Source organism: Medicago sativa, chromosome 8, assembly GCF_051527215.1.
Source record: "Medicago sativa cultivar Bolivia chromosome 8, Bolivia_mono, whole genome shotgun sequence".
In the NCBI taxonomy this organism is placed as follows: Eukaryota; Viridiplantae; Streptophyta; class Magnoliopsida; order Fabales; family Fabaceae; genus Medicago; species Medicago sativa.
The window spans coordinates 73,954,678-73,971,647 of record NC_140756.1 but is presented as its reverse complement, the minus strand read 5'-3'; positions in this window follow the sequence as shown (position 1 = coordinate 73,971,647).

The following is a 16,970-nucleotide window of genomic DNA, read 5'->3' as shown; positions in this document are numbered from 1 at the left end:
ACCCACCTTTGCTTTTCTATTTCCTAATTGTTAATGATCCAAAACTGTGTGTAAAGTTGAGTAATAAAATGAGAAACGACCCTTCTATTTTTGATGAGACCATCGCCAGGATCAGTTATATCAATTGTTATTTTTAATGAGAAGTATAACCAAAAAAATGGTCAATGAAACATGCATGCACGCTAAATAGTAACACCATTGTAACAAAAGATAAGGATAAGACAAGCCAAGTTTAACTTTTTTAGCAAAGAAAATCCAAAACTGTCAAAACTCCATATCAAACACTATAACACCAACCTTGCACACCCCACAACACATTAACAAATACAAATATTAGCAACTTAATGATTACGAATGTTAAAACATTGAGGATGAAACCACCACTCATTTAATTTAAATTTGAGGTTTTTGACCATAGATTTACGTCAACACCAAGATAATAACTTGATGGGATCAATTAATCGACTAACAACGCTCTCATGATTCCTGAAAAACATTATTACGTGCTTTTGATATAACCCAAATGCATATTAATAAGCAAACTCAACATGATGGGGTGATGTCGGAAATTAGACGAATTGAGGCTACATTGACTGACTTGGTAGAGAGTGAAGAAATTTGGTGGGCTCAGAGGTCTCGTGCTTTGTGGTTAAAGCATGGAGATAAAAATACAAAAAAATTTCATCAAAAAGCTTCTCAGAGAAAATCTAGAAATTGGGTGGAATCTATATGTGACGATCATGGGGAAAAATTTGATGATGAGGAGGACATTGCCATGGTTTTTAATGATTTCTTTCGAGATCTTTTCTCTACAAGCCACCCAGAAAGAATTACTGAAGTTGTGCAAGTGGTAAAAGATAGATTGTCGGATGCTATGCGTAACATATTGGAAGATGAGTTCACAGAAAATGAGGTTTTCTTAGCTGCTAGGAATTTAAAGCCTCATGTTGCCCCGGGACCGGATGGAATGCCTGTTTTATTTTATCAACAATTTTGGAGTATAGTTGGCAAAGATGTGACTTCTTTTGCTTTGAAGATTCTCAATGGTGGTGGAAATCCGAGCAACATTAATTATACATATATTTGTCTCATTCCAAAAAAGAAGAAGCCGAAGGTGCCAGGTGACTTTCGACCTATTTCTCTTTGCAATGTTATTTTTAAAATAATTACAAAAACAATTGCAAATAGGTTGAAATTGATTCTTCCGGATATTATTGGAAAATTCCAAAGTGCTTTTGTGCCGGGACGTTTAATTACTAATAATGTCTTACTAGCTTTTGAATCTTTTCATTATATGAGAAAAAAAAAAAAAAGAAAGGGCAAGAAGGGGTGTGTGGCGTTAAAACTAGATATGTCAAAAGCATATGATCGTATCGAGTGGAATTTTTTGATTGAGGTGCTTCAGTCTATGAGTTTTTCTCAGAAATGGCAGAACTTGATTTTCAATTGTATTTCCACTGTTTTTTTTTCTGTTTTGTTGAATGGAAGTCCTTGTCAGAAGTTTTATCCTCAACGAGACCTCCGTCAATGGGACCCTTTATCTCCTTACCTTTTTATCTTATGTGCTGAGGTTTTTTCTGGGCTTCTAAATAAGGCACAAGCAGAAAAGGGCCTTCATGTAATTCAAATTGCTCGAGGAGCTCCAAAAATTAATCATTTATTTTTTGCAGATGATAGCCTCATTTTCTGTAGGGATTCTTTTCAAGATTCTCAAACCATTCAAGAAATTCTTAATACTTACCAATCGGCTTTTGGTCAACTTATTAGTTTGGACAAATCTGAAATCTCTTTTAGCCGAAATGTACCTGATGATCGTAAAATCTTGTTCCAAGGTTGGATGCAAATTAAGGTTGTTAAGTGTCATTCAAAGTATCTGGGGCTGCCTGCTTTTGTTGGTAGGTCTAAGAAACATGTTTTCAATTTTGTCCAAGATAGGGTGTGGAAGAATCTAAAAGGTTGGAAAGAAAAATTTCTATCAACTGCTGGAAGAGAAGTCTTGATCAAATCAGTGGTTCAAGCTATTCCTACGTATGTGATGAGTTGTTTTCTACATCCGATGGGATTATGTGAGCATATTGAAAGTATGATTAGTAAGTTCTGGTGGGGTAGCAAACAAGGTGATCGTAAAATTCATTGGATTAAATGGGAGACATTATGTAAGGAAAAAAAGAAAGGTGGAATAGGCTTTCGTACATTTCATGAGTTTAACCTTGCAATGTTGTCTAAACAAGGTTGGCGTATTATGCACAACGACGACTTATTGATCTCACAATGTTTGAAAGCAAGGTATTTTCCTAGAAACAATTTCTTGAAAGCTTCAACTGGTTACTGCCCAAGTTATACATGGAGAAGTATTTTGCAAGCACGAGTGGATGTTATTGAGAAAGCTGGTATTTGGAGAGTAGAAGACGGTCGTCTAATTAATGTCTAGGAAGACAATTGGCTTCCTTATCAAAATGGGCACAAGATTTGGTCCCCTAAACCCCCTAATTGTGATATTATGTTTGTCTCAGACCTCATTCACCATGATATTCGATGTTGGAATGCCCCTTTAATTAATGAAATTTTTCTCCCTTTTGAGGCTCAACAAATTCTTCAATTGCCAATTTCTTTCTCTCAATTGCAAGATGAATTTATATGGGGTGCTTCACGTTCAGCTACTTTTTCTGTGAAGAGTTCATACCATTTTTTAAAGGCAAGGCGTGAAGCAAATGACTCACATAGCTCAATGCAGGACAATAATCATCAAGTGTGGAAAAAATTATGGAAAATAAAAAGTATTCCAAGACATATCCACTTTTCTTGGAGGATTCTACATGAAAAACTGCCAGTTAAAAATGATCTTTTTAAAAAAGGAATAAGTAGCGATCCATTGTGTGTTCTTTGTGGGGAACATAATGAGACAATTTCACACCTTTTTATGGAATGTCATTGGTCAAAGCAAATATGGTTTGCCTCCTCTTTAGGCGTGGTATTTAATTCGCATGATTCCAGGTACGTTCCTTTCCATAAGTGGTTGGAGGAAAATATTATTGATGTTGATGAGGATATTATAGTCCATGTTTTAGCCTTATGTTATGAAATATGGTGTGCTAGAAATAAGAAATGTTTTGAGTGGACTGATGTTGATGTGGTTGCCACTGTTCAAAAGGCACAAAGATCTATTGTGAATTTTAAGAGTGCTAGTACGATGTTGGTGGAGACACAAAGTGGAGGTCCAACTTTGCCAATATCTGATGTTCATTGGACACCTCCTGTTAGTGGTTTCTATAAGCTTAATGTTGATGCAGCAGGTCCGATAGAGGATGATAAATGGGGTATTGGTGTTGTGGTGAGAGATAATGAAGGAGTTGTCGTTGGTGCTAGTTCCTGGCAAGTCTTTTCATTACCAGATTCAGAGGTTGCAGAAGTTTTAGCTATGCGAAAGGGTTTGGAATTTGCAAAAGACATGTCTTTTCTGAATCTTATAGCAGAATCAGATGCTTCTGATGTGGTTTTAGCGTTGAATGCTCACCAACAATCTCCCAACTATGTCGGCTCTATTATCCAAGATTGTGTTAGTTTTAAGGGTAGTTTTCGTAGTTTAAATTTTTTGCATGTTAGGCGTGAAGCCAACCAAGCTGCTCATTATTTAGCTAAATATGCTCTTAAGAATTTAGATTGCATATGGATCGAAGAAACTCCACCTTGTATTTCTGCAGTCTCGGCATTTGATTTATTGCCAGACTTTCATTAATGAATTTGTCTTTAACGTAAAAAAAAAAAACCAAATGCATATTAATGACAAGATAAACTGCTAAACTAACACCATGTAAATCAAATACACTAAAGGATAAGATGATTTGTCACACTCGCACCCTAAAACAAAAAGTTAATTTGAATTTCAAGTACTGCTTCTGACAATATTAATCTTTAGTGAAAGTAGGCATGACAACAAAACTCATATACGTGGGTACCGTCCGAACCAAATTCAATTTAATGGGTTTTCTCTGTTTTGATTGGGTTTGAGTTTGAGTTTTCTCTGATTTCTAAACACGGGTACTGGACGGGTAATGGAGATATATGTGTCCACCCCGAATCCAAACCCGTCACGAATGTAGAAAATCAATTTATACCCCTTTTATATAAATAGAAACCCAAATCCTAGATCATTTCATCACACTATCAGAGTCTTAGACTTTCAGACGACACTTGCTTACCATAGTTCTCTCTTTTCTCCTTTCATTTCTCACACTCTCAGTTTTCTCTCTTCTCCATCATCATAGTCATCAATCGCCATAATCTCTTTGTTGGATAATGCATTACAACATTGCACTCGAAGCTGAAAAATACTTTTATTTTGTTAAAAAAAATATTCACTGCAGAGATGAGGATGAGACGGGGATACCTGAACCCGTCGGGGATGAGGATGAGATTCGATTTCTCATCCCCGCTGAATATGGGTAGGGTAATGATGTATGACTTTTACATCTCATAAAACTATTTACACGTGAGTATATATAGGATCGTATCCACAGGGAGTTGCGCATATCTTAAGCATTTTCACAATATTTATCACATTAAGTGTTTGGGTATAAATTGTTTGTTTGTGCAAAACTATTTTTAACTATTCGACATAAAAGTAAAACGAGAAGAGATAGGACTATTTCGCTTGGGGTCAGAGATATCAGCCAAGCATAACAGCTGCAATCTCTCAATCGATTAACGGATTCTAGCTATTTCTAAGGGATCATTTAAACATCGATTTCCCAAACATTTAAACGATCACAAAGTCGATTGGATAGTTTAATTGACGATTTCCCAACCGATTAAATTACCCAAAAGCATTAAGTTCTAGATTAAAAGTGATTATCAAATATTAACATCCATGTCTAGAGTGATAACTTAAGATATATTGTTATTCTATTTCTAGATTCAAAAGTATGTGTCCATATCATTTTGAATCTCAATAAAACATTAAATGCAAGAATAACAACAATATTGAATAAATAAGCTAGAACCATATATTAAAAGATCAAGAAATTACATAATAGCTTGTTTGAATACCTCAAAACCACAAGAGTAGATGTAGCTACATATGTCTATGATAGCTTTGGAAAGGATGAAGAAAAGATGAAGATTCCATGCCTAGATTCATGATGTCTCAATAAATCTTTGGTTGAATCTACTCCTAACTACCTTGCTTTGTGTTTCTCTTTCTAGAAAATGCCCTAGTCTCTCTCTAAAACCAGAAAAATATAAAAGACAATGTAAAATAATAGTTGGAAAGAGAAGAGAAAACTATTTATATGGGCCATATTCGTGCTAGTTCGCTTAAGAGAAGCAACGTACGCTTAAGCGAACAACCAGGGAATCTTCCATTGTCCATTGAGAAGCTGTCACATGGTCCTTATCTTCTGAAGTTTGATGAACTTCGCTCAAGCGAACCGTAAGCGTACAGGAAGCGAACCATTCTTGAGCTCTCTGGAACTGGTTCGCTTAAGCGAACATGAGGTCGCTAACTGGACTTTTCTTCATGAGCGAGCTAGTAAGCGAACCATCCTGGTACTCTCTGGAACTGGTTCGCTTAAGCGAACAGGGGTTCGCTCAAGCGAACTGACCTTGGTTCAGGAGCTTCCTTCTTTTGGTCCTTGCTTGTCATTTCCTGCATAAATTGGGTGGAATTAGGCATGTAAAGCATAAATGGTACAAATACACTCAAATGGTTGTTTTCCTTAGATAACTTGCAGAACAAGTCACTAAATTGCCTAGATTAACACATAAAATATGTTACTTTTGAGCACTTATCAGGTAACAAGTATGTATTGTTGGAACAAAAAGTGTTTAACACTACCCTTTAGAGTTTTGATGATAACAAGGTATTAAAAATTGTCAATTGGATATGCTAATATTTGTTCAAGTGTACATGATCATAGAAAAAAATTTGATATCTTCAATAGGTTCTGGAAGAACAAAAGAGAGCAATGGAATCAACAAGATGAAGCTTGAAGCATCTGAAGTCAAAGTGCTCCTGAAGTCTAGTGCTCCTAAAGAGATGTCGTCAGCAGAAGCAAGTTCATCAGAAGCACCTCATCAGAAGCTATATCACCAGAAGCTGAAGTTCATCAGAAGGTGAGAGACTTAAAGCTTCAAAGGTTGTTCAAAGGATTTAATCACGCCTAGCATTGCAGAAGACTAGTAGAGTGTATTAACGGCTATTTTGAAAGTATTTGAAGATATTGGATGCTTGTTCTTTGAAGAGCGTTGACAAAGTACAATTGTACGAAGTGTACAACCACAAACTCCGCTACTCTACTTTTGTCTCTGCTACAGGACAAGAAAAACAGTTATGCCTGCAACGATGTTCCTTCTTACTTGGAATGAATTTGAAATTGATCCTTCATAGGACAATAACCATATCAAAGCTTCAAACGACTTTATTTTGATGTGCTGGCAATTCACAACGTCTCTTTCACACCTCTATATAAAGGAGTGAAGACTTAGAGAATTGTAAAAGACTCAACAACAATTTACAAACGCCAAAACTCTGCTGAAATTGTTCTGCATCAAAAGTTCACTTAGAGTTTCTTACCAAAGTTCATATCTTAGAAATTCTAGAGTCTTAAGAGTATGTATCTGATTTGTATTGTGAACACCACTGATTGTATATCAAATGTTCAACCTCTAACAATTTTCTCTGTAATTCTGTTTGAATAGAAGTCTCTTGCAGTTGTGCTTGAGCATATGAAGTCTCTTGATTGTGTTCAGGAGCATAGGAAATCTCTTGCAGTTGTGCTTGAGTAGTTTGAAGTCTCTTGCTAGTTTTAGCAATGAGCATTTGTAATCAGATATTACATTTTTTAGTGAACTCTCCTTGGAAGTGCAAGGGGACAGGACTACTTCCGGTTTGTGGAAGGAACCTGTATAATTGCTTTGTGTCTTTCTTTTCTCTCTCTGTTTTATCCGCTGCATTTAGATCCTGAACATTACTTCAGAAGTGGAATTCTATCTGCTTCTGATCAGTAGTTTCAGCTTATGAGAAAACGAAGAAAAAGCTAACAAAATTCAACCTTCTTTCTTGTGTTTTTCTCACCTTCAAGTATAAGAGAGTAAGGTATAAAAACGGGGAGGACAAAACTTGTCTCCATCCTTCCCCATTATCATGCCTAGGTGAAAGTCAATCATTAAAGAGTCTAAAAAAATGGACATTTTCAACAAAATCACTTTATAATTCTAAATGATTTTGCAAAATGAATATGTGCCTTCATTGTCATCCATAAGCAGGGATAGACCTGATCAAGGCTTGGTGTGGCAAGTGCCACACTAGTTCAGGCTAAATTTTTTGATCAATTCACTATATATTTTTATTTATATATTAATTCAGACACCTATTTTTTTTATGTTTATACACGTGCCTATATTTTTACTCATATGAATATGGGGACCTATTTTTTTGTAATATATACATGTGCCTTTTTTTTTAATTTATACATGTGCCTATTTTTTTTTTAATACGGGGGTCAATTTTTTTTTAATATATAAACATGTCTATATTTTTACTCATTTAATATCGAAATAATTTTTTGTAAAATTTGTACATCTGTCTATACTTTTATTCATATATCAATACAAATGTTATTTTTTTAGTTTCTACTCAATTGGGACTTGCTTAAAAAAAAAAAGAGTATAACACGCTCACCCGTTCGTATGCACGGATATCCTGCTAGAGCATTTGATTCATTTCTTGTAACGTATATAAAAAGAGATGTTCTTAAAATAATTAGTAATGATGCAATTTTAGTTCATTTCCAACAGATGAAAAATATATTATTTTCTTTATAATTTTGGTTATTACAACTATTTTTAATATAACTTCTTATTAAATTTAGTATTATTTAATTATTTGACATAATTTTTTTACCTAACTAATATTATGAGTCCAGATCCGTCTATGTCCATAAGCAGATGATAAACTCCATTTACAATATACTTCATCTGGTTATTATTATAAGCAAAACTTCACTTTTTAGATACATTGAGATAAATCTAAAAAGCGAAAATTTACTTATAATAGTGATCGGAAGAAGTATATATTCCTTACCACACATATCTAAGCTTCTCCAATCCATCACCTTTGATACCAAAATCATTGTAAATCATTTCAAGCATTAGAACATTTTTAGTAGAAACCACGCTAAACATCAAACCACTCACTCAAAACCACTATCCAACCACAAAGCCTGCAAAAAAGAAGTTTAATTGACCCTTCAATTTCACAAATCTCATAGAAGTTAGAAAATTTGGGTAGGTTTGTGTTATCCTAAAATAGCTAACCTCAATGTCATTGGTTGGGTATGAAGTCAACGGAAGTCAAGCTCGATTAACCTGAAGCCAAACTGATAATACTAGTATTCAGTATTCACCATCAAATCAAATATCAAATCTAACAGGCTAAAATATGATTTTGGTCCCTGCAAATATGGCTCATTTGGGTTTTGGTCCCTGGAAAAAAAAAATTTTGAAATCCATCCCTGCAAAATTTTTTGTTTATTAAAATAGTCCATAGGCCCACTTTCTTGCTTATTTGGCAGGTTTTTGTCTATGTGGCAGGTGATGACTGTATATAAACTGTACACGTGGCATTTAATTTGATTTAAATAAATAGAAAATAAATTAATAAATCAAAAAATGTTTTTATTTATTTTTATAATAGATTTTGCTCAACAATTTCAACTATTTATTTTTTTGAAATTGTTGAAATAGTTGAAATTAAATTCCTTCAAGCATTAATTCATCATCAACCTTCATCTTCATCTTCAAGCATTAATTCCTTCAAAAAACAAAAAATCTTCAACCATTAATCACAATAAATTCACCACCGAATTCATCTCCAACCCATTGTCAAATACAAGATATTATGTGACTTTTATAAACAACAAACACTAACAGCAGCGTGAGAAAAAAAAATTCCCAAAACCCATCTTCATCGAAAGGAAGTGAAAGAAAATTCCCTCCACCGTATACACATTAACAACAGCTTAAACACCATTCTGCATAAATTCAGATCCGCAGTAGTCATGGTATCCACAAGAAATCAGTAAAATCAGTAGTTCATCCAATTGAAGGGAAAGGGCTAAATTTGCAGAAAAATGAATGTTAGAGAATCTTGCGTGTGGGAAGTTGCAAATTTGTGCATCCATCACAAAGCTAAAGCCTCAAAGATTCATTAAATCCGTCGCAAAATGAAAGAAGAGGAGTATAAGACTACTGGTCCAACTGAAAATCAACCCATTAGGGTCTGAATGCGGGGAAGAAGAAAATGAACAGTTGCGAAGCTGCTCATAAACACTGCGATTTACGGAGATTGATTTCACCTTTTTTTCAGCGACGAAAATCTAGATCTGTGTGTTGTTGTGCAGTAACTTGATAAAGTTCAAAGTTGAAAAATTTCAATTGGATTGCATCCCCTCCTTCAATGAAGCATGTCATGCGGCGATGACTCTTCATCCTCGCACAGATCTGTGTGTTGTGGTGTTGATACATCCAGAAATTTGTGGGCATGTGTTTGATGATAGATAGTTTAGGAATGAAAATAATAGAGGGATTAAGGAAAATATAAAGGATGATCAATTTTTATGGATAAAGATGAATGAAGAGGAATTGAAGGGATTGATGTTTTTTTCTGTTTCAATTTGAGAAATTTACGTGAATGCAGAAGCTGCACAGTCTCAATATGTTTTTGTTTTTATTTTTTTAAGGAAATCTCAATATGTTTTAGTTAAATCTTTCTTTTATATTTCGAAAATATTTTTTAAAATTTATTAAAATGATTTTTAAATAATTAAAAATAAGTTAAATGCCACCTGTACATAATTACACAGTCATCACCTGCCACATAGACAAAAACCTGCCAAATAAGCAAGAAAGTGGGCCCAGGGACTATTTTAAAAAACAAAAAAATTTGCAGGGATGGATTTCAAAAAAAAAAATTTCCAAGGACCAAAACCCAAATGAGCCATATTTGTAGGGACCAAAAACATATTTTAGCCAATCTAACACGACATATTAGACTATGAAAATGTAAGTCTATAAAATGTCATAAACCAGACTTAGACTTTAAGATTTTTAACAAGAGTTAGGATCCATTGACACCAATTGACACCAGGTGTAAGTCAAAACATCTGCACCAAATCTCAACCTTCAAACTTAATAGATCGTACGGTCATAATAAAAATTAGAATATTAGACCACGGCTCACTCTTTCCCCTCCCTCACCGTAATTTCTTATCAAATTGTGGAAGTTTGTAATTTCTGTTTCGTAATTTCTTGCGATCCGGCAATCTCACCGCTACACACAATTTCTGCCTTGATTGTCTTCATTGGGTCAATTACCTAAATATTGCTAGTCTTCCATAAATCTTCAACTACGAGAACAAACAACAATCAAGATATTTAATCAAATTTATCAATCCAAAGTAATATGAGAAAATCAATTTCTCTTTTAATATCCTTTGGAGTTTCTTTTCAAGACCATGTATGGGTATTGTCTCACTGCATCAAATTAGTATTACGATTGCTTGAATTTCAATTCCTTTCAATTTCAACTCCTTTGATTTCTGCTCTATCACGCCCAACCCTTGGATGTCGTTTGTTCTTGCGAAGGTTGCAGTTGGTAAAGAGGGAATGCTTTAACGAGATGTTAAGATCCACTACTAGGTGTTCTTTCCGTTTTTTTGGTGGATATAATTTAAACCGTACGATCTATTAGATTTAACGGTTGAGATTTGGTGTAAGTGTTTTGACTTACACCTGGTGTCAACGGCTGACTCTTTTAACAAATCAAATTTAATTATTGTAAAATCTAACTTGGTTTAATCTATTTTCAATCCAAAACAAAACGAGTCTTTAAAGAGGTCTTGATGAAAGAGAATTCTTAGGTATTTGAAGTTTGGTTGGATGTTTGTATTTTATAGACAAGACTCATTCATAATTTAATTTAATTTTTAAATATATTAACACAAATATTATTCCTTTCGTTCCATAATAAGTGAGCCTTTTGTAAAAAAATATTATCCTATAATAACTTATTCATTTCACTTTTCAATGCAATATTAATTATTATTTTTCAATTATAACTCTAATTAACATAACTTTCATCACTCACAATTTAATATATTCTACTTTGCATTTATGATAATGGTAAATGCATAAATACTTAACAAAAACAATTAAAATTATTTTTTTCTCTCATTCACTAATACATTTTTCTTAATAAGTATAAAATGAGCATAAGACTCACTTAAATTAAGACGAAGGGGCACATATATTGCATAGTTGGATGATAAGCCCCACTTTGTTCACCCTATGAATTGAAGAATTGGGCATTCGAGTTACTAATAAATTGGTGGCAAAATTACACTTTTAGTCCTTTAACTTTATTTTAGGTAACAGTTTAGTCCTTTATCTTTTTTTCATTTCAATTTTGTCCTTTTGATCCATTTTCATATGAATTTTTAAGCTTAAAATTCATGATTTTATTTTCTTATGATCTTTTAGTCTTCAAATCTATGATCCTTGTCTATGTTTGCATAAGAATATTAAATTTGAAGCTTGAAAATGTATATGAAAATGGACAAAAAGGACCAAATTAAAATGAAAAAAAATAAAGGACCAAACTGTTACCTTAAATTAAGTTAAGGGACTAAAAGTGTAATTTTGCCTAAATTGGTTCTCTAACGGTCCGAAACACAAGAAAAAATCGACACGTGTAGTAAACAAAGCCAAGCCATGCCAGGATAAAATATTTTCCCTATTATAGATTTGTACGTAATTGTTAATACTCGCTCCGTCTCTGTATGTAAGTCTTCTTTGTATTTTTCACAAGAATTGTTAATACTCGCTCCGTCTTTGTATGTAAGTCTTCTTTGTATTTTTCACAAGAAAAATTGTCAGTGTAATTAATATGTCTGTTTTGTGTGTTAATATTACCAAATTGTCCTTTGTTTATATGTGTATTAAATTTGACTTTTCAAATATCAAGAAAAGTTTGTATTATTAATTAGGGGCATGTTTAAGAAAAAATAATAATAAATGCATTTAGTAATTTGAAAAGTGGTTTACATTTAGGGACAAAAATAAAGTCAAATCAGTGCTTAGATATAGGGACGAAGGGAGTATAAAATATATTCCCTATTATTATAGGTTGGCACGTAATCATTTATGAAGTATGGATACAAGATACGATACATATACGATACGATACAAATATAGATACAACGAAACATTATTTTTTTAAAATTTAAGATACGATACGGCCGGGATACTTTAATAAAAAATAAATTTTAAATTAAATATCTAAATACAAAATATATAAATATAAGTAATATTGATAAAAAAAATTGGTGATGTAAGTAATATTGATAATAAAGAAAGCGATACCAATTAGACAATTACATATTCCTTCTAAAAAAAAATTAGACAATTACATACATCCAAAAAGAATGACATTATTACTTAATCAATTACATATATCTCAAAAACGTCATTACTTAATCAATTATATATATTTTTAAAAATAAAACATCATTATGCTATATTATATCCAAAATGTTCCCGTGAGGTTAGCTCAGTTGGCAGGGACAACGCATAATATATGTAAGGTCCGGGTTTCAAACCTTGACCACCACAAAAAAAAATATATTCCAAAAAGAACATAATTATCTAATGTATTTATTATAATGTTTTTTTTTCATTTTTCTCATATCTTTTTAAAGAAAAAACCAAATCTAGAAAAACCATGTTTCATTTTTTATTATAAGAAAAAACGAAAACAAAATAATAGAAAAATCATGTATCCTGCGCGTTTCGGTTTCCACCATGGTATCCCTCTTGTATCTTAGGCGTATCTGAAATGTATCGGATAATTTTTTTTAAATAAAATTTAATCATTGAATACTCTTCCAATACGTATCGGGGCCTATCAGATAGGTATTGGTGCATGATACGTATCAGATACGATGCGTCATCAAGTTTAAAGTATATGTATTTCACAGGTAATCGTTAATAAACAGTACAATAAAAATAATAATATATTTGCAGAATTATCTTATGATACCCTTAAAATAATATTCTTCTTTCCTTTTTTTAAGAGATTGTATTAATTTTAATGTTTGTTTAGTAGATTAACTTTTATTCTTTATGTTAGACGTGAAACCAAATAAACTGTTCATTATTTAACTAAATATGTTATTCATAGTTTAGATTGTATATGTATCAAAAAGAGTTCGCTTTGTAGTTTTGTAATATCGTCATTTGTTTTATTACTAGACTTTTGTTAATAAAATATTTTTTCAACGTAAAAAAAAAAATACCTTTTTTTAAAAAAAATAAAAAATAATAATAATGAAATAAAAAATAATTACTTGAAAAAGAAGAAGAAAAAATAGAAATACAATAAGAATATGAAATAGATGTCTCAAAATACCCAAAAAAATTGTTCTACAACATCCTTTCTTTAAAAAAAGTATCCAAGAAAGATTGGTGTAAGCTAAAGAAATTAGCGACATAGCGTCAACTGCCAAAAGACACCGCACGTGGGTTCTTACGACAGTATGGTAGACCTTGAATTGCAGGTTTGCATCTTATCCTCGACCGTGGACTTTCAAACTTTGACCTTGACTTTTCTCCATTTTCTCTCCATTTTCTCCTATGAATTTTCAAGGATTTAGAGTGCAAGCAAAGACATTTTTGAAGCATAAAAATAATTCAATATAATATAAGAAGAAAACTAAGCAAGAACAAATTTGTTATGGCTTTTTCAATAATTAAAACGCAGTAGATTAAACTTATACACACACTACACTTGATTCTCCAAAGAACTTCCAGAAGTTTTGAAGTTTTGAGAATTGAGCATCAATTTTTAAACAATGCATGCACACGAGGGCTTGTTAAAAGCAGCCTCTTATGTGTCAAAAAAAAAAAAAAAAAAGCAACCTCTTATTATACTCCCTCCCTCCCTATACGTAAACCCCCTTTGCCTTTTTCACATTTCTTATGAAAAGTTGTTAGTGTAATTAATGTGTCTATTTTGTGTGTTAATATTACCAAATTGTCCTTTGTTTGTATGTGTATTAAATTTGACTTTACATATTTCAAGACAAGTTAGTGGTATTAATTAGGGGCATGTTTAGGAAAAAAATAATAAATGCATCTAGTAATTTGAAAATGAGTTTACATTCAAGAAGAAATATAAAATCAAATGGGTGGTTACATATAGGGACGGAGGGAGTATGATGCATATACTAAATTACTAATAATTAGCCACACCAAGTGGCAAGGGATCCATCCCCTATGTTGCTATGTGTCCTGTGTTAACTTGTTTTTTAATTTTTGTGTTTCTATAAGCTACAAACGACATGTGCAGTGTGGCTGCTTCTAGATACATATAATTAGATGACGTTGTCTAACATCAACCATATTATTTAATAGATAAATTCATAAATATATGTCTTTTACTACTTTTTTACTGCACCCGAGTCACAAAATAGCTTCCAGAAGTTTTTGAAATATTAAGATTAAGGCTATATTTGGTTTCATTTAAGAGAAATCATAATTAATTTTGAAGGTGTAGAATTGATTTTGATATATTTGGTTGATGTCGAGTAGAATTGATTCTACCTTTAGAGTTGATTCTACTTGAAGCTAGGATTTGTAGTTTTTGTTATAAAATTGATTTTCATTTACAAATTTATAATTCATCTCACTTTTACATGAATGTATTCAAACACAAATAACCTTTAATCAAAATTACTTTTACCCAAAATTCATTCTACAAATCAATTATATATATTAAAGGGTTAATTATGTTTCTAGTCCCTATAAAATAGCGACCTTGTAAGTTTAGTCCCTACTTAATTTTAATAGCATTTTTAGTCCCTAATTTTGTTTTTCTGCATTGAGTATTAGTCCCTACTCAATTCAAATTTGTTTAATTTATGCTTAAACTCTTAAATTTTTGAACAATTTTTTGCAGACATGTTTAGAACATTACTAAAAGTTCGTCCGCAAAAAATTATCGCAAAATTTGATTTCTACATCCAGATTTTATTACTTTTTATCTTTAACTTTTGTCGTTTTAAAAAATTCATATTTAATTCATTTCATGTCAGAAAATTCTAAATTTTAGTAAACGAACCTTTCATAGTGTTCTAATCTTGTCTCAAAAAAATCGTTCAAAAATTTAAGAGTTTAAGGATAATTAATCAAACTTTGTTTTAGCAGGGACTAAAATTATAAGTAAATTTTTTTTATAGGGACTAAAAATGCTATTAAAATTAAGTAGGGACTAAACTTACAAGGTCGCTATTTTATAGGGACTAGAAACATAATTAACCCTATATTAAAATCAATTCTTCCCATGGCAAAACCAAACACATGCTATGCTAAGTTGTAATGAAAAATACTAAAAATGTCTTTGCATAGCATTGTTTTAGGAAGAAAAAAAGTATATTTTATATAAAAATTAGTGAATTTATTATTTTATCAAATGTTTAAGTTATATCTATAAAATATATTTCATTTTATGAGTATTTTAAACAACCACCCTAACAACAAGAGTTTGCTAAGACAACCCCTTAGAGTATTGATTAAGTAAACAAAAAAGTTGTGTGAAAAAATTAATTACACACTAAAACATTATTAATATACTTAATTTCTTAACTTTTGTCATTGAAATATTTGTTAGCGTTTGCTAAATGTAAATTAGCTGCATATAATTGTCAAAATCTATCCTCTTAGCTTTCTTTTGTGTTAGTTATTCAGTTTTCAAGAAAAAGGAGTTTGATAATTTAGAGTTTGGAAATAAGATAAGGAAAACATGGTTAAGATTGTTTTTCCATGAATTGAATTCAGTTCATGAACAATCCATCCTCTATGTTGCTATGTGTCAGCTGGTTTTTAATTTGTGTTTTTCTACGCTAAAAGGACATGTGCAATGAGGCGGCTTCTAGAGTACTAGATGATTATATGATTAGCCAACTTATATTAAACAACAAATATATATTTGTTCGTTGTTTTTTTTTCAAAGAAAATGATTAAATAATTATCACATTATTCTTTATTGTCTAATTATTCATACTTTACAATGTTTTAAAAATTGGATAAATCTGACGTATCGTATCAATGATGAGTGGAACTGAAAATCGATCATTTTGTTAGTTGGTCTGACCCTGATTATATTGCAGTCGAATTGAATTAGTCAAAATGTTTTTTTTCTTCAAAAGAACAAATTATAATCATTTTCGTCTTTGAATGTGTGAGTAACCATAGTAGTATTTGAGTGTAGTAGTTTCTAATTGTGCACTCCGTTGGTCAAATAGTTTCTAACGTTAAAATATTTCCTTTAACACCATGGCCTTGGAGCTCTTGGAGAGTTGAAGCGTGATGAGTTACCACACGGAGGGTTAAAATAGAGAGGGCATGTGAGGATTTCTTGATCGGAATTAGATGCATTTGTTTTTGTCAAGGATTATTTTGACTAATAGAGTGGACAATCGAAAGTTATTTTATAATTTCACTAAAAATATTATTCTGGTGGCTCACTACATATTCAGAGACAAAAATGGCTAATTTTTTTTTTGTCACGATTACCATTTTTTTATAATATTATTACTAATAATTTTGAAAACGGGATAATAACTCAAGTATCAATCTCTCAAATAAGAGACAAAAAAAACACTCATATAATGTCATATGTCTCTCAACCCTCTCAGTTGTTACGTATTTACAAGATATTACAGATACAGACTACTACATTGACAAATTTTCATATACCGGTCAATTTTCATATATTTTAAGAACTAATAATTTGTATATACTTTTGAGATTAAGTAAGAGAGTGTGATAGGGGATGGACTAGATGTAAGATTTAAAATTTATTGTTTCATAAATAGAAGAGGTGAAAAAGTATTAGCACCTTGAATACATTGTCGTAG